Source organism: Moschus berezovskii, chromosome 18, assembly GCF_049115385.1.
Source record: "Moschus berezovskii isolate FMDL1 chromosome 18, NW_MosBer_1.0, whole genome shotgun sequence".
NCBI lineage: Eukaryota > Metazoa > Chordata > Mammalia > Artiodactyla > Moschidae > Moschus > Moschus berezovskii.
Window position 1 is genome coordinate 48,337,769 of NC_142477.1, and position 19,752 is coordinate 48,357,520.

Here is a 19,752-nt window from a genome sequence, read left to right on the forward strand (position 1 = left end):
ATAGCAACTTTATCTGGAAGGTCAGCAGACTGAGAAGATGGTGAACTAGTGTAGTGTCCCAAAGAACTATCTTACCCGAGTTAGAATTCAAACTGCTTTTATACTAAAAGAGGAGAGGATGTGGCTGGTTATTGAAAACTTTTCGGTTCTGGAATCCTTTGTTCCTGCAGCTGCCCTAGGTCTGGTTACAGTGTTCCTATAAAACTCCAGAAAGACAATTGTTATTTTGTTTTCTGAGACTGTTCATTATACCTTTAAAAGTTAAGCCTGGGAGGCAGTGCCTTGAAAATGGGCATGTCATTTATAATTCAGTCTATAGGCAACATTCTTTTACAGAGCACAAAGGTTACAGTTAGAGGAATAGATTCAATGTAGACTCAGGTTTGTTCTTCTCTGTTACACTCTCTATAAAATAAGCACATTTCTATATGCTGTGCCTTTCTCACATTCAATTGTGGAATCAGTTAGAATGAAGTATTTTCAAAAGTAAAGAACATTCATATAGAAATTCAGAGAAGAATCTGGCAAGAGATTCTGAAGTTTTTAGGGAACACTTGCAGGAGAAGAGTATAGCTGAGATTTTAAGTGTGAATACCCTTAGAATGAGGAGCTGGGAAAAAAAAGTGTTCCAGCTGGGGGAAAGGAGGAAGGCCTAAAGTTCAAGAACGAGTATAGCATTTTCCTTGAACCACAAGAAAAACAGCCTAACCTACACTCATTCCTTTCAAACGTGATTGGAAAAATGAAAACTTTTGTCATGACTCTTGACAGTTGGAGATGTGGAATTTTCCAGTGTTTTAAGTGATTCTCAACTCTGACTCCATGAGATGTCAGGAGTTAAAAATCACAGAAAGGGAAGGAACAGGAAGAAACTATCTGGTTCTTACCACTTTAGTTAAAACAATATCTTAACTTTCTAAATCAGACAAGAGACCAACTTACATATGACAAACTTTCACAATCTCCTTTACATTTAGTTTACATTTACATTCATCATAATACACATATAAATGCATTTAGTGCCAAATGCCAAAATGGCACCAATGCCCAAAAGCCTTCATTTTAAAGAGTCACACTGTCTGCCAAACAGAAGGCTACAGAAAGGCTGCCAGAGAGTTCTTTGTGAAAACAGCTATAGTCCTGTAAGATAATAGAAAATGCTACTGAACTAAACTTGAATCTACTAGCCCACAAGCAGTAAAGTCAATCTACTGACACTGGGTTGTGGTGAAGGAGAAGACAGTTTATTGCAATGTGCTAGACAAGGAGCCTGGGGCAACTAATGTTCAAAAAGCCCAAGTTCCCCAGTGGGTTTTCAGGGATGCATTTTTAAAGGCAAGGTGATCACAGGGTTTATGATCAAATCAGCTCATGCATGATCCTCTGATTGGTTGATAGTGAAGTAACAGGGCAGTATCACAGAAGTTAATGTTATTATAGCATCTGTTAAGCAATTCAGGAAATGTGCATGAGATACTGTTATCTAAGTAGACAGAAAGGAACTAGATCAGAGGATATAGGGGAATGGTCTGTTCCAGGAATACCCTATAGGGTCCTGCTCAGTTACAAAAAATATACGTGCTGTTCTCTGCCACTAGTTCCTTGTGTAGTGCTCCTAAAACCCTTATGCTGCTGCTGCTAAGTCACTTCAGTCGTGTTCGACTCTGTGTGACCCCATAGATGGCAGCCCACTGGGCTCCTCTGTCTCTGGGATTCTCCAGGCAAGAATACTAGAGTGGGTTGCCATTTCTTTCTCTGAAATAAAAACACTAGGAACATCTTTTCTTCTAATGAGGTGACCTTGGGGGCATTCTTTGATAGGGGCTTGTCACCACAAAGAACAAGCCATGACTAGAAGCTTGGAATTTTCAACCTCCCCGAACCCCCACTTCTCCAGAGAATGGAAAGAGGCTGAAAATGTAGTTAATAACTGATCATGCCCATTCCCTGGTGGCTCAGGCAGGAAAGAACCTGCCTGAAATGCTGGAGACTTGGGTTCGATCCCTGGGTCAGGAAGATCCCCTGGAGAAGGAATGGCTGGCAACTCACTCCAGTATTCTTGCCTGGAAAATCCCATGGCCAGAGGAGCCTGGTGGGCTACAGTCCAGGAGGCCACAAAAGAATCATGAGGTCATGACTTAACAACTAAACAACAACAATATACAGAAGCTGGTATAAAAATCCCAATAGTGTGGGAGCTTCCAAGTGAGTGAACATCTCTACTTGCCAGGAGGGTAACACCCCCTCCCCCAAATTCATGGGACAGAAGCTCCCGCACAGCCTTCCCAGACTTTGTCCTATGTATCTTTTAATCTGTATCCTTTATCATTTTCTTTAATAAACTGGTAAATGTATTTCCTTGTGTTCTGAAAGCTTCTCTAGCAAATTAATCTAACCTCATGAGAGTGTCATGGGGACTCTTTGATTTGTAGAAGTTATTGGACAACCTAGGGACCTTCTACTTGCAGTTAGCGCCTGAAGTAGGGTGGGAGCTCTCTTGTGGGACTGAGCCCTTAATCTGTGGCATCTGACACTATCTCTAGTTTCATAGTATTAGAATGTAGTTAAGTTGTAGGATACCCAACTGGTGTTACAGAAAATTGCTTAGTGTAGGGGGGGAAATGTCACACATCTGCTGACCCGAAGTGTCAGAAATGAGGTGTTCTATGCGAGTAAAGGAGACACACTGGAGAGAAACACAGGAGGAAACCTGAGTCTCTCTAACGCAAGCCTTCCCTCCACACCTGATTCTTTCCATGGCTGGAGCCTCTCATTGTTGGCCTGTGGTTAATGTAAACGTGATATTCCTGAGAGAAATATAAAATACCCAACAGGATTATTACCTAACAATAAAGACAAACAGGAAAACAGATGGAGGTCATGAGTTATGTTTCAAATCCCTGGCCATTTGACTCTAGCAAACAAATGTAAACAGTTGTAAAAATGATATTTACAGGATATCAATATACTTTCTCTAGTATTTGAGCTATCTAATTTGAGCAAGGACTTCTTAGGAATTATACTCATAAGTTTAAAATTTAATAATCACATAATATTAATTTTCCTAAATAATCAGCTGAAATCTTTCTTAAATAATTCTACTTAAGTTTCTTGAACTCAATGATCAGTTCAGTTCAGTTCAGTCACTCAGTCGTGTCCAACTCTCCACGACCCCATGAATCACAGCACGCCAGGCCTCCCTATCCATCACCAACTCCTGGAGTACACTCAAACTCATGTCCACAGAGTCGGTGATGCCATCCAACCATCTCATTCTCGGTCGTCCCCTTCTCCTCCCGCCCCCAACCTTTCCCAGCATCAGAGTCTTTTCCAGTGAGTCAACTCATCGCATGAGGTGGCCAAAGTATTGCAGTTTCAGCTTCAGCATCAGTCCTTCCAATGAACACCCAGGATCGATCTCCCTTAGAATGGACTGGTTAGATCTCCTTGTGGTACAAGGGACTCTCAAGAGTCTTCTCCAACACCACAGTTCAAAAGCAGCAATTCTTCGGCGATCAGCCTTCTTCACAGTCCAACTCTCACATCCATACATGACCACGGGAAAAACCATAGCCTTGACTAGACGGACCTCGGTTGGCAAAGTAATGTCTCTGCTTTTTAATATGCTATCTAGGTTGGTCATAACTTTCCTTCCAAGGAGTAAGTGTCTTTTAATTTCATGGCTGCAATCAGCATCCACAGTGATTTTGGAGCCCAAAAAAATAAAGTCTGACATTGTTTCCTCATCTATTTCCCATGAAGTGATGGGACCAGATGCCATGATCTTTGTTTTCTGAATGTTGAACTTCAAGCCAAACTTTTCACTCTCCTCTTTCACTTTCATCAAGAGGCTTTTGAGTTCCTCTTCACTTTCTGCCATAAGGGTGGTGTCATCTGCATATCTGAGATTATTGATATTTCTCCCAGCAATCTTGATTCCAGCTTGTGCTTCTTCCAGCCCAGCGTTCCTCATGATGTACTCTGCATATAAGTTAAATAAGCAGGGTGACAATATACAGCCTTGACATACTCCTTTTCCTATTTGAAACCAGTCTGTTGTTCCATGTACAGTTCTGACTGTTGCTTCCTGACCTGCATACAGGTTTCTCAAGAGGCAGGTCAGGTGGTCTGGGATTCCCATCTCTTTCAGAATGTTCCACAGTTTATTGTGATCCACACAGTCAAAGGCTTTGGCATAGTCAACGAAGCAGAAATAGATGTTTTTCTGGAACTCTCTTGCTTTCTCCAAGATCCAGCGGATGTTGGCAATTTGATCTCTGGTGCCTCTGCCTTTTCTAAAACCTGCTTGAACATCTGGGAGTTCACGGTTCACATATTGCTGAGGCCTGGCTTAGAGAATTTTGAGCATGACTTTACTAGCGTGTGAGATGAGTGCAATTGTGCGGTAGTTTGAGCATTCTTTGGCATTCCCTTTCTTTGGGATTGGAATGAAGACTGACCTTTTCCAGTCCTGTGGCCACTGCTGAGTTTTCCAAATTTGCTGGCATATTGAGTGCAGCACTTTCACAGCATCATCTTTCAAGATTTGAAATAGCTCAACTGGAATTCCATCACCTCCACTAGCTTTGTTCGTAGTGATGCTTCTTTAAGGCCCACTTGACTTCACATTCCAAGATGTCTGGCTCTAGGTCAGTGATCACGTTATCGTGACTATCTTGGTCGTGAAGATCTTTTTTGTACAGTTCTTCTGTGTATTCTTGCCACCTCTTCTTAATATCTTCTGCTTCTGTTAGGTCCCTACCATTTCTGTCTTTTATCAAGCCCATCTTTGCATGAAATGTTCCCTTGGAATCTCTAATTTTCTTGAAGAGATCTCTTGTTTTTCCTGTTCTGTTGTTTTCCTCTATTTCTTTGCATTGATCACCGAGGAAGGTTTTCTTATCTCTCCTTGCTATTCTTTGGAACTCTGCATTCAGATGCTTATATCTTTCCTTTTCTCCTTTGCTTTTCACTTCTCTTCTTGTCACAGCTATTTGTAAGGCCTCCTCAGACAGCCATTTTGCTTTTTTTTGCGTTTCTTTTCCATGGGGATGGTCTTGGTCCCTGTCTCCTGTACAATGTCACGAACCTCCGTCCAGAGTTCATCAGGCACTCTATCTATCAGATCTAGTCCCTTAAATCTATTCCTCACTTCCACTGTATAATCATAAGGGATTTGATTTAGGTCATACCTGAATGGTTTAGTGGTTTTCCCTACTTTCTTCAATTTCAGTCTGAATTTGGCAATAAGGAGTTCATGATCTGAGCCACAGTCAGCTCCTGGTCTTGTTTTTGCTACCTGTATACAGCTTCTCCATCTTTGGCTGCAAAGAATATAATCAATCTGATTTTGGTGTTGACCATCTGGTGATGTCCATGTGTACAGTCTTCTCTTGTGTTGTTGGAAGAGGGTGTTTGCTATGACCAGTGCATTCTCTTGGCAAAACTCTATTAGCCTTTGCCCTGCTGCATTCCGTGCTCCAAGGCCAAATTTGCCTGTTACTCCAGGTGTTTCTTGACTTCCTTCTTTTGCATTCCAGTCCCCTATAATGAAAAGGACATCTTTTTTGGGTGTTAGTTCTAAAAGGTCTTGTAGGTCTTCATAGAACCGTTCAACTTCGGCTTCTTCAGCGTTACTGGTTGGGGCATAGGCCTGGATTACTGTAATATTGAATGGTTTGCCTTGTAAATGAACAGAAATCATTCTGTCGTTTTTAAGATTGCATACAAGTACTGTATTTCCGACTCTTTTGTTGACCATGATGGCTACTCCATTTCTTCTAAGGGATTCCTGCCCACATTAGTAGATATAATGGTCATCTGAGTTAAATTCACCCATTCCAGTCCATTTTAATTCACTGATTCCTATAATGTCCACGTTCACTCTTGCCATCTCCTGTTTGACCACTTCCAATTTGCCTTGATTCATGGACCTAACATTCCAGGTTCCTATGCAATACTGCTCTTTACAGCACCGGAGCTTGCTTCCATCATCGGTCACATCCACAACTGGGTATTGGTTTTGCTTTTGCTCCACCCCTTTATTCCTTCTAGAGTTACTTCTCCACTGATCTCCAGTAGCATACTGGGCACCTACCGACCTGGGGAATTCCTCATTCAGTATCCTATCATTTTGCCCTTTGATATTGTTCATGGGGTTCTCAAGGAAAGTATACTGAAGTGGTTTCCCATTCCCTTCTCCAGTGGACCAAGTTCGGCTGTGGTCCATGTGATCAGATCAACTAGTTTCCTGTGATTATGATTTCAGTGTGTCTGCCCTCTGATGCCCCCTCGCAATACCTACCGTGTTATTTGGATTTCTCTTACCTTGGTGGTGGAAAATCTCTTCTCAGCCGCTCCAGCAAAGTGCAGCCGCTGTACCTTACCTTGGGTGAGAGGTATCTCCTCAAGGCCGCCCCTCCTGATCTTGAACGTGGAGTAGATCCTCTCAGCCCTCCTGTGCCGGCACAGCCACACCCTGTTGGACGTGGGGCAGCTCCTCTCGGCCGCTGGCCCTGGCCTCAGGCGTGTGGTAGCTCCTCTCGGCTGCGCCTCTTTGCCTGGTCGGTTGCGCCGGGGCCGGCGTCTCTCGCGTCTGCGCTGCCTTGACTTATTCATGTCACTATTCATATGCATTATTTCACAAAAAATTAATTATAATAGAGCACTATATTTCCTCAATATTTACCTTTAAATGCAAATACGTTTAAAGGTGTTTCTCAAATGAAAAGATTTTTATGGCTGGTGGGAGTACAGAGAAAGAATACTACATTCACTGTTGAGTATATAATAGCCCAATGTTTAACCCATATATTTATTAATGATGATTTATTTATATTTAAAATTTTCAGCCAGAAATCCCAGTGTCAGGATTTTGTTTATATAGATAGATCCACAAATTGTAACAAAATATATGGTCAAGGGTCATTTCTGTATCTTTGTATTTGCAAATAAACAGCAACAACAGAACAGAACACCAAGTACAAAAAGAGCAAAATCTGTTTTGTCTACAGGAGATTAATGCGTTTGGGGACACTTACTTACCAAAATGGAAAACAAAAATGACTGCTAACAGTTAAAGCTCTTCAAAGTGCATGCTGCTGCTGCTGCTGCTAAGTCGCTTTAGTTGTGTCCGACTCTGTGCGACCCCATAGACGGCAGCCCACCAGGCTCCCCCGTCCCTGGGATTCTCCAGGCAAGAACACTGGAGTGGGTTGCCTTTTCCTTCTCCAATGCATGAAAGTGAAAAGTGAAAGTGAAGTCGCTCAGTCGTGTCCAACCCTTAGCGACCCCATGGACTGCAGCCTACCAGGCTCCTCTGTCCATGGGAGTTTCCAGGCAAGAGTACTGGAGTGGGTTGCCATTGCCTTCTCCTCAAAGTGCATAGTCAAATGTAAAATTCAAGGTGCAAAACGTGGTGTATTATATGATCTCCTTTTTGTGTGAAACAACAGCAAAAAGAATATATGAGAAGACACACCTCAATTTTCTTTTTCCTTCTTTTTGAAAAAACTGGAAGAACTCAGAAAAAAAATTAAAAATTTAATGATAACTGCCTTTGGGAGGTGGAATGAGAGAAAATAGGGGAGGAAATTTTTATTTTTTAATACTGTAACTTTCCATACTTCTTAGTTATCCATCTTTGTATGTCTATAGTTTTTACTGTTGTTTCTAATTCCTTTTAATAGCACTAGTATTATGTGTAAAGTGAGATTAGAGGCTAATCTAATCTTTTCCTTTCTGTACTATTATGTGCTTTTTTAAAAAGAATCATAAGTCATGGGTACATGTTTTAACAAAGAAAATTGGAAGTCGGGCTGCTTAGGGCCTTAATCATGGCTATGAGTGTGGGGACTTTGCAGGAGAGGAAGATGTATGCAATGTTTAAAAAGTATTTAACTGCAGAACTTTTTTAAAAAAGAATATCCTTAGAGACCAATATTTCCCACAAGAAATGTTAGAAAATTTTGACTTCACCTATCAATAAAATATGCATTGTGTGTGTTCCTTCTTGTTGTTGTTAATTATAGAGATGATAAAATATAGTTGACTTATAAAGTTGTCCTATAAGACTTATAAATGTAGTCCTATAAGTCCTTTTACCTTGATTCATATTTTATAGCAACTAAATTTATAATATCGTAGTTTAGACCAGAAGTCAGCTTTTTTGGAAAAAACCAGATAGAAAATATTTCAGGCTTTGTGAGCCATATGTCTCTGTTGCAGCTACTCAGCTCTGAAGATACAGAAGGAAGCAACCATGGACAATGTATAAACAATTGGACATGCCTATAGCTCAGTAACATTTTAACTATAAGACATATAGTATTCTGGATTTGGCTCATGGGTCATAGATTTCCAATCCCTGATTAACATTATTTTTCATGCACATTATTTAAAATAAGAATCAAACAGTTCTGTAAGTAGTAAGTTGTATTTTTGGATCCGACACTCCATAATTGGGTAGGCAGTTCTATTTAGCCAAGGGTAATTCTTCTGGATTGCTGACAGCTGAGGGCTGTCTGCCTGCAGCATTCCCAGCAATTTTTGAGAAAAATTCCTTTAGTCCAAAAAGGGGATTTGGGGACACACAGTTTTCACTATGATCCTCATTTTAACATATCCAAATCTGATTATTGCTATCAATATATATTTACTTATTTGTTCAATGCTAGAATATACCAAAAATATTTTCAAAACTGCCAACCTATCTCATTGAGGGTTTGCAGGAGGAAAGCTAACTGGAGTTCAGCACTGGTTTAGTTGTATTTCTCATCTTAAGGTATGTAATTCAATCACTGTATTCAGAGGTTACTAGTGTTCTTTTTTCCTTCCCTTCAGTGTGATTTTGGTATTTATTTGAAATACACTTAGATTGAATAGTTTCTGTTTGTATTTCATTTTAGGATTTTTTCTTCGGTCTCTGTTAATTTTATTCATTCGTTCACTCCTTCACTCTGGTTTGGGAACCATATCGTGGTTCCACAAGTCAAACCTATACAAAACATACACACAGAGAACTATCAATGCTCCCCACATCCCTTTCCCTCATTCATAACCCTTAATCCTCCCACTGTGATCCCACCCTTTCACTGTAAGTAACCAGTCTCACTCTAACAAATAATGTTGCAATTCAGTTTAAGCAAACAAGTTTTTCTCTTTTTGGAGCTGTATCTTCAGAGTTAATTCATAGAAGTAGGATTGCTAGGTGTTTTATATTATTACATTTTAATATATTGAACCCTTGAATTCCTGAAGTAAATTCCTTTTATGTATAATGCATTATTTCATTACTGTGGTAATAGATTGTTCACCAATATTCTATTTCATATTTTTGCAATAACATTTATAAGTGTCATTAGACAGTAATTTTATATTGTTGTACTAACCTCATCAGGTTTGGGCATCATTGTTACACTTTCATCTAAAAAAGAATTAAGAAATTTCACATAGCATTGGGAAATTTTTATTTTTAAAGGTTTTGTAGAATTTTCCTGTAAAAAATATCTGACATTGATGCTTTTCTGTAGAGTATTTCCTAGAAAATTTTCTCTATTTCTTCTACAGAACTGTTATGTCTTCTAGAAACAATATCTTTTTAATCTAGGCTTTTATATTATTTATAGGCAATGTCAGCAATTTCATATGCTTAAAATTTATTCTCAATATCTTATTTTACTCCTTGTCATGTATTACATTTTCTGTTTTGTTCCATTTTTCTTCCATTTTTGGTGTTTCTTTCCATTTTTCTAATTAAATCTGTTAGTGGTTTATTCTTTTCAAAAAAATAAGAATTTGAGTTATAAATTAGATACAATGTTTTTACGTTCCTACCTCATTTAATTTCCATTTTTATATTTATTAGTTCCTTGTGTGTGTTTGACATGTATGTGTTGCTTTATTTGGTGTTCTTTTATTAGGTTTTTGAGTTGGAGATTGTATTAATTTTTTTTTCATTTTTATTAATACAAATGTTTGGATGTGAGAGTTGGACTGTGAAGAAAGCTGATCGCCAAAGAATTGATGCTTTTGAACTGTGGTGCTGGAGAAGATTCTTGAGAGTCCCTTTGGCTGCAAGGAGATCCAACCAGTCCATTCTAAAGGAGATCAGTCCTGGGTGTTCATTGGAAGGACTGATGCTAAAGCTGAAACTCCGATACTTTGGCCACCTCATGCGACGAGTTGACTCACTTTCCAGTGACTCACTTTTCCAAGACTCTGATTCTGGGAAGGATTGGGGGCGGGAGGAGAAGGGGATGACAGAGATTGAGATGGCTGAATGGCATCACCGACTCTATGGACATGAAATTGAGTGAACTCCCGGAGTTGGTGATGGACAGGGAGGCCTGGCGTGCTGTGGTTCATGGGGTCACAAAGAGTCGGACACGACTGAGCGACTGAACTGAACTGAACTGAAACATTTTTAACCTTCCCTGGTGGCTCAGATGATAAAGCGTCTTCCTCCAATGCGGGAGACCCTGGTTCGATCCCTGGGTTGGGAAGATCTCCTGAAGAAGGAAACGGCAACCCACTCCAGTATTCTTGCCTGGAGAATCCCACGGACGGAGGAGCCTGGTAGGCTGCAGTCCATGGGGTGGGGAAGAGTCGGACTTGACTGAGCGGTTTCACTTTCACTTTATACATTTTTCATTGATTCTTCATAAATTCTGAGATGTAATTATTTAACATGTTATTTTAAGATAATTGTAGATTTACATGCACTTTAAAAATGTGATACAGAGATCCGGTGTATCCTTCACTCACCTTCCCCCACTGATAACAGTTTGCATATTTATGAACCTTTTTCACATTTCACCAGTTTTTTCATGTGTTTGTGTGCATTTAATTCTATGCAATTTTGTCACTTGTATAGATTTGTGTAACTACCCATCACAATCAAGATACTGAGCAGTTTTATTACAAAGACCCCTTGTGTTGGCAGTCTGACCCCTGGCAACAAATAAATCTGGTCCTCATTTCTATAATTTTGTAATTTCAAGAATCCTGTATGAATGGAAGGAAACAGTATATAGTCTTTTGAGATTGGCTTTTTTTCACTTAGCCTGATACTTTAAGATCCATCCAAGTGGTGTACATCAATAGCTCATTCCTTTTTATTATTGCAGAGTAGTATTCCATGACATGTATGTAGGACACTTTGCTTCACCATTTGCCTATGGTTCAATTCAGTTCGGTCACTCAGTTGTGTCTGACTCTTTGCGACCCCATTTACTGCAGCACACCAGGATTCCCTGTCCATCACCAACTCCCTGAGTTTACTCAAACCCATATCCATCGAGTCATTGATGCTATCCAACCAGCTCATCCTCTGTCGTCCCCTTCTCCTCCTGCCTTCAATCTTTCCCAGCATTAGGGTCTTTTCAAAGGAATCAGTTCATCAAATCAGGTGGCCAAAATATTGGAGTTTCAGCTTCAGGAGCAGTCCTTCCAGTGAATATTCAGGACTGATTTCTTTAAGGATTGACTGGTTGGCTTTCCTTGCAGTCCAAGGGACTCTCAAGAGTCTTCTCCAACACCACAGCTCAAAAGCATCTATTATTTAGCACTCAGGTTTCTTTATAGTCCAACTCCCACATGCATACATAACTACTGGAAGAACCATAGCTTTGACTAGACAGAATTTTGTTGGTAAAGTAATGTCTCTGCTTTTTAATAGGCTATCTAGGTTGGTCATAGCTTTTCTTCCAAGGAGCAAGCTTCTTTTAGTTTCATGACTGCAGTCAACATCGGCAGTGATTTCGGAGCCCTCAAAAATAATCTCTCACTGTTTCCATTATTTGCCCATCTATTTGCCATGAAGGGATGGGACCAGATTCCATGATCTTAGGATCATGAGTGTAGGATGCCACCTATGGTAGGACATCTGAATTGTTCCCAAGATTTAGCTGTTATTAATAAAACTTCATGGGAAATAGATGGAAAAACAGTGGAAACAGTGTCAGACTTTATTTTTCTGGGCTCCAAAATCACTGCGGATGCTGATTGCAGCCATGAAATTAAAAGACGCCTATCCGGGAGTTGGTGATGGACAGGGAGGCCTGGCGTGCTGTGATTCATGGGGTCGCGGAGAGTCGGACACAACTGAGCGACTGAACTGAACTGAACTGAACTGATTCCTTGGAAGGAAAGTTATGAGCAACCTAGATAGTATATTAAAAAGCAGAAACATTACTTTGCCAACCAAGATCCATCTAGTCAAGGCTATGGTTTTTCCCGTGGTCATGTATGGATGTGAGAGTTGGACTGTGAAGAAGGCTGATTGCCAAAGAATTGATGCTTTTGAACTGTGGTGCTGGAGAAGACTCTTGAGAGTCCCTTGGACTGCAAGGAGATCCAACTAGTCCATTCTAAGGGAGATCAATCCTGGGTGTTCATTGGAAGGGCTGATGCTGAAGTTGAAACTCCAATATTTTGGCCACCTCATGCGATGAGTTGACTCACTGGAAAAGACTCTGATGCTGGGAAGGATTGGGGGAGGGAGGGGAAGGGGACAACGGAGAATGAGATGGCTGGATGGCATCACCGACTCTGTGGACATGAGTTTGAGTGAACTCCGGGAGTTGGTGATGGACAGGGAGGCCTGGCGTGCTGTGATTCATGGGGTCGCGGAGAGTCGGACACGACTGAGCGACCAAACAAACGAACGAACGAATAAAACTTCTCACAAACATCCATGTATAGGATTTTGCATGGACATACATTTTTGTTTCCCTTGAAATCATGTCCAAGAGTTTATTAGGTTGTAGAGTAAACAAGCTTAGTTTTATAAAAAACCTGCCATTTTTTTGTCCAGAGTGATTGTATCATTTTACGTTCCCCTTAGCAATATATGAGTGGTCTGGTTTCTCAACATCCTCATTAGCATTTGGTGTTATAACTGCTTTTTTTTTAGTCATTCTGACACTTGTATAGGACTACCTCAATTTGGTTTGAATTTGCATTTTCCTACTGGTAAATAATGTTGCACCTCTTTTCACATGCTTATTTGCCATCTGTATATCCTCTTTTCGTGTCTTTTACCAGTTTTCTAATTGGATATTTTTATTATTTTAGAGTTGAATTTGAGAAGTTTATTTTACATATTCTAGCTACAAGTTCTTTTTCACATATGCAGTTTACAAATATTTTCTCCCAACCTCTAGCTTGTCATTTCGTCCTCTTCACAGGGTAGAGCAAAGGTATTGTAGAGCAAAGATTTATAACATTGATGAGATCCATTTTATCAGTTTTTACTCCTATGGGTTATGCTTCTTATATCAAATCTAAGAATTTTTCACCGAATCCTTTATCTTGAAGATTTTCTTCTATATTTTTTCTAAAATCTGATAGAGTTGCACTTTACACTTAACTTCATAATCCATTTTGGTTAATTTTTATAAAAGGTATGAGACTTACATTAAGGTTTATTTTTTCTCCTGTGTCCAGTTGCTCCAGCATTGTTTGTTGAAAAGTCTATCCTTCCACCATTGCATTGCTATTACATCTTTGCCCAAACTATGTTTGCAAAAATACAGCTGCTCTTCTACCAATACCACATAGTCCTGATTCCTGTAGCTATACAAAAAGCTTTAATATCAGGTAAACTCGTGCCTCCCACTTTATTCTTTTTTTTTCTAAAGTATTTTCACTATTCTAGGTCCAGTGATTTTCCGTGTAAATTTTAGGGTATGCTTATCCATGTCTCCAAAGAAACTTGCTGGAATTCTTTTTAAAATAGACATTACATTATAGCTGTAGGTCAATTTGGGGAGAAATGACTTTTTGTTATGCTGAATGTGAAAAGTGAAAGTGTTAAGTTTTTCAGTCATGTCCAGATCTTTGCGGCTCCATGGACTGTAGCTCACCAGGCTCCTCTGTCCACTGAATTCTCCAAGCAAGAATATTGGAGTGGGTAGCCATTCCCTTCTCCAGGGGATCTTCTGAACTCAGAGATGCAACACAGGTCTCCTTCATTGCAGGCAGGTTCTTTACCATCTGCTGCTAAGTCACTTCAGTCGTGTCCGACTCTGTGTGACCCCATAGACGGAAGCCCACCAGGCTCCCCCATCCCTGGGATTCTCCAGGCAAGAACACTGGAGTGGGTTGCCATTTCCTTCTCCATCTGAGGCTTTAGTAAATAAACATAGTTTGCCCCTTCACTTATTTAGATCTTTTTATATTTCTTCATCAGTATTTTGTAATTTTAACCAAACACGTATTTTATATATTTGCACATTTATTACTCAAGAATTTAATTTTCTCTGGAGCAACTGTGATATTGTGGTTTTTGGTTTGATTTCATTCTTAGTACATGAATTAATTTTTGTCTGTTAACCTTGTATCCTGTAACCCGAGTTCACTCTTTTAGTTTGAGAAATTTCTTTTTCAGTGTGTTGTGCTATGCTAAGTTGTTTTTGTCGTGTCTGACTCTTTGGAACCCTATGGACTGTAGCCTGCCAGGCTGCTCTGTCCATGGGTTTCTCTAATTAAGAATAATGGAGTGGGTTTTCATTTCCTTCTCCAGGGGATCTTCCCCACCCAGAGATCAAACTCACATCTCTTATATCTCCTTCACTGGCAGGCATGTTCTTTACTACTACCACCACCTGGGAAGCCTCTTGTAATATTTTACATAAACAATAATTGCAACAGTAAATATAAACCATTTATTTCTTTCTTTCCACCTGTAAGCTTTTTTATTATTTTTCTTACCTTATTGCACTGGCTATAATTTTTATCATTATTTTTTGAAGTTCTTTCATTTTTAATTGTGTTTTCTCTTTCACCAATATGTAAATTGTCTTTTACATATTTTTCATCCTTTGACATCTTAGAGACTAACTGACTCAGAAGAGACTGCCCTCTCAAGGCAACCTAATTCCTATAGACGGTAAACAACTTACCTGGAGCTTGTCTTTCATTTGAAAATCAAACAAGTCAAAGCCCATAATCCCAACCACTTCCTTTATCAGGTTTTCACAATCTGGGCCACTGTCTTCCTGTCCTAAATGACCCAAAGCCTGGTATCAGACAACTAGAAACAGCCCCTTTGCTCTAGAGTCTGCTAAAATTCTTTGCACTAGTCAATGCATAAACAACATATTAAAAAGCAGAGACATTACTTTGCCAACCAAGGTCTATTGTATAGTCAAAGTTATGGTTTTTCCGGTAGTCATGTATGGATGTGAGAGTTGGAACATAAAGAAGAATGAATGCTGAAGGATCGATGCTTTTGAACTGTGGTGTTGGAGAAGATTCTTGAGAGTCTCTTGGACTGCAAAGAGATCAAACCAGTCAATCCTAAAGGAAATCACTCTTGAATATTCACTGGACTAACCGATGCTGAAGCCGAAAACTCCAATACTTTGGCCACCTGATGCACAGAGCCAACTCATTGGAAAAGACCCTGATGCTGGTAAAGATTGAGGGCAGAAGGAGAAGGGGATGACAGACGATGAGCTGGTTGGATAGCATCACTGACTCGATGGACATGAGTTTGAGCAAGCTGCAGGAGATAGTGAAGGACAGGGAAGCCTGGTGCTGCAGTTCATGGGGTCACAAAAAAATTGGACATGACTGAGCAACCAAACAACAACAAGCCAATCCAAAACCTGTTTATCCTGGAACAGCCTTGCCTGTTCCTTCCAGTAGAAACCACAAAAATGTTCTTGCCTACATATATATTTTTTTTTCTTTTTTTACTCTGTCTGCTTTCTGACCAGCCCCAGTGCTTCTCTGTGGACCCCCAAAGCAAGGTATGCCCTTTTTTCTTGGGATTTGTGAGTATAACAAACTATCTTTCAATGGCAATTGTCTCCCAATCTGTTGATGTTGTTATAACTAAATAATAATAAAACCCATATTTAAAAATAATCAAAGCGTTGTTAAATAGAAATCTTTTATTTCTGATGGAAAAACTCTTGATTTTTGTGCCTTGTAACTGATTTCTAGATTTGTTGCATTGTTAAAAAATCAGTCTATTCTCTTTTATTAGTGTGTAGAAAACCCCAAAATCACTGCAGATGCTGATTGCAGCCATGAAATTAAAAGATGCTTACTCCTTGGAAGGAAAGTTATGACCAGCCTAGATAGCATATTAAAAAGCAGAGACATTACTTTGCCAACCAAGGTCCGTCTAGTCAAGGCTATGGTTTTTCCCGTGGTCATGTATGGATGTGAGAGTTGGACTGTGAAGTAAACTGATCGCCGAAGAATTGATACTTTTGAACTGTGGTGCTGGAGAAGACTCTTGAGAGTCCCTTGGACTGCAAGGAGATCCAATCAGTCCATTCTAGAGGAGATCAATCCTGGGTGTTCATTGGAAGGACTTATGCTAAAGCTGAAACTCCAATACTTTGGCCACCTCATGTGACGAGTTGACTCACTGGAAAAGACTCCGATGCTGGGAGCGATTGGGGGTAGGAGGAGACGGGGACGACAGAGAATGAGGTGGCTGGATGGCATCACCGACTCGATGGACATGAGTTTGAGTGAGCTCCGGGAGTTGGTGATGGACAGGGAGGCCTTTCGTGTTGTGCTTCATGGGGTCGCTAAGAGTCGGACACGACTGAGCGACTGAACTGAACTGAACTGAGAAAACAAAATCTAACTATAAGTTCTACCTAGTTAATTTCATTATAGAGATCTTTAATATAGTTACTGTTTGTTCTCTTTGTGGCCACATGGACTGTAGCCTGCCAGGCACCTCTGTCCACGGGAATTCTCCAGGCAAAAATACTGGAGTGGGTTGCCATGGTTTCCTCTAGGGGAGCTTCCCAACCCAGGTCTCCTGCATTGCAAGCGGATTCTTTACCATCTGAGTCACCAGGGAAGATTTTAATCTTAGAAAATTATGTAAAAAGTCTCATTTTTAAAAGTATGTTTCTATCAGTGTCTTCCTTACATTGTGTATAATGTCCATTATATATAATTATTTGGTGCATCGATATTCATAATGATTACATTTTCAATTTAAATTTTGACTTTGAGATAAGATGTAACTTTTTTCCCCATGTTTAATACATGTTAATTAAAGTTCTTCTTGTCTGATATCAGAATTGAAACCCATGATTTCTTACTGTTTCCATTTGTCTGGTATACCCTTGTCCATCCTTTTGTTTTTAACCTTCATAAATCTTTTGGGTGTGCTCTTGAATGCATTACAGAATTGAATCCCACTTTGTCAGTTAAACTGAAAATCTTTTTCTTTCAACAGATGTTATGCCCATGCATATTTTTTTAAAGTCTAATATGTTTAGTCTCTATCTATCCAAGTATTTATGTTACAATTACTATGTCTATTATATTTACTTTCTCTAAGAGATATGCTTTCTTTACATGTTTATTGTTAAAAATAAATGATTGTATTCTTGTCCTAATGGTCATCCTTATACCTTTCCAAGAGTCCCTTTATTCTAGTTTCTTATTGAATTTATCCTATCTCATTAGTTTGTAATGGTACCCTTTAACTACGTGTATCGTCTGTACAACAGTTAATGGATTTATTGTTACTCTTTTTCCCACCCCCTTCTATCACTCTAACTATATTATTTCTATCATCATAAGATATGCTATTAAGTTATTCTTTAATGCTCCATTTCACAGTTTTTTCAGTCTTAGATCATCAGTTTAAAATATTAAATGCTCACTATTTGTTCTTTTGCTGCAGTTTCCTCTTGCTTGAATAAAGTTTCTCCTCTCTTAGATTGCTTAAAAAGAAATCCCTAATACCTTGAATGCTTCACATTTTTCATCTGTAGCCCTAACACTTGAAAGACAGTTAAATAGGTAAAAAAAAAACAAAAAACAGTTCTTATTCATATATTCTTTTCTTGAGTAGTCTGAAAATATTGCTAATTGTTTTATTTCTTTATGATTGCTTTTGAGAAAACTGATGACAGTCTAATTTTTATTTGTTTGTCTGCTTAGGCCTGGAGGCCATGATAATTTCTTTCTTTATTTTTAAAGTTCAGTGGTTTACTGAAATATGCCTATGGCTTATTTATTCTAGATCAGTTTTCACAGATAACTGGGAAGCTCGGCAGATTTATATCTATTTTAGTTCTGGAAAGTGTTCTTGTCTAATAAATATAGGATATTAATATTATTCTAGTGTTTTTACTTCTTTAGTAATTTGTTATACTTATGTAGATTTTCTTTGCTTGTCTATTTCAACCACTGCCTCTCTGATGAATTTTACTCCTTACTTTATTTTAATTTTTATTCTCGCTGATGTTTTCCTAGTTTTATTTCTGAGGTGTCATGTAATTTAGTCTTATATTGTTTTCCTCTCTTTTCTATTTCCTTTTTTCAGATTAATCACCATTTTATTTCTTTATAGTTTTGTTACAGTTCTGTTCTTTTTAAAATTTCTAATTCACTATTATTGGGATTTTGTTATATTAATAAATGTTTGGGAATATTTTATTTGAGAATATTGGCTAGTTTCCTTCTGTGATGTGTATATGTGTGTGTACATACATGTGTGTGTATTGGAAACTTTCATTAGCTATAACAGTTTAATTCTCATTTGTAGTCTTATCACTTCATGGCAAATAGATGGGAAAACAGTGGAACAGTGGCTGACTTTATTTTTTTGGGCTCCAAAATCACTGCAGATGGTGATTGTAGCAATGAAATTAAAAGACGCTTACTCCTTGGAAGGAAAGTTATGACCAACATATTAAAAAGCAGAGACATTACTTTGTCAACAAAAGTCTGTCTAGTCAAGGGTATGGTTTTTCCAGTAGTCATGTATGGATGTGTGAGTTGGACTATTAAGAAAGTTGAGCACCGAAGAATTGATGTTTCTGAACTGTGGTGCTGGAGAAGACTCTTGAGAGTCCCTTGGACTGCAAGGAGATCCAACCAGTCCATCCTAAAGGAGATCAGCCCTGGGTGTTCATTGGAAGGACTGATGTTGAAGCTGAAACTCCAATACTTTGGCCACCTGATCCGAAGAGCTGACTCATTTGAAAAGACCCTGATGCTGGGAAAGATTGAGGGCAGGAGGAGAAGGAGACGACAGAGGATGAGATGGTTGGATGGCATCACCGACTCAATGGACATGGGTTTGGGTAGACTCCTGCATTTGGTGATAGCCAGGGAGGCCTGGTGTGCTGCAGTTCATGGGGTCGCAAGGAGCCCGACACGACTGAGTGACTGAACTGAACTGAACTGAACTGTGGTCTTATAATAGCTTTGTGGAGATCAAAAAATTCATTTGCATTGCATTTTATGAACAAAGCTACTGGTTTATGGTGGTCTAGAATATTCTTAGTCAAAAAATGACTCTCCTTTACCCATTTGTCAGCATAGGATAATGCAGTATTTTTAATAGTATGGCACTTTGGGGACAATATTTGTGTTTTGAGTTCATTGTTTTTGTTGTGTCTTTCAAAATTTCTCCATACTTGCTCCTTTTTCTCTCCCTGTGTACAGTTTCCAGAATCTGCTTCTCTCTTCCTTTCTATCCTATTTTTCACAGAAGAAATAACTTTCTAAACTGCATACTTCTGAGTCCTTTATCTATAGCCAGTGCTCTGATATACAAGGGTTTTTTGACAGTATTTTAGCACTTATATAAACTTTTTTTATGGTGGTGATTTTAGTTCAATATTAGGTCTTCTATTTCCTGCTCCTATCTTCCAGACAGTTTTTTCAAGATGTCTATCTTTTACTGCATGCAAACATTTGGTAGGAACTCAAGAAACAGCTCATCTCAAAGTGGGGCTTATTATTCTGCTTACAGGC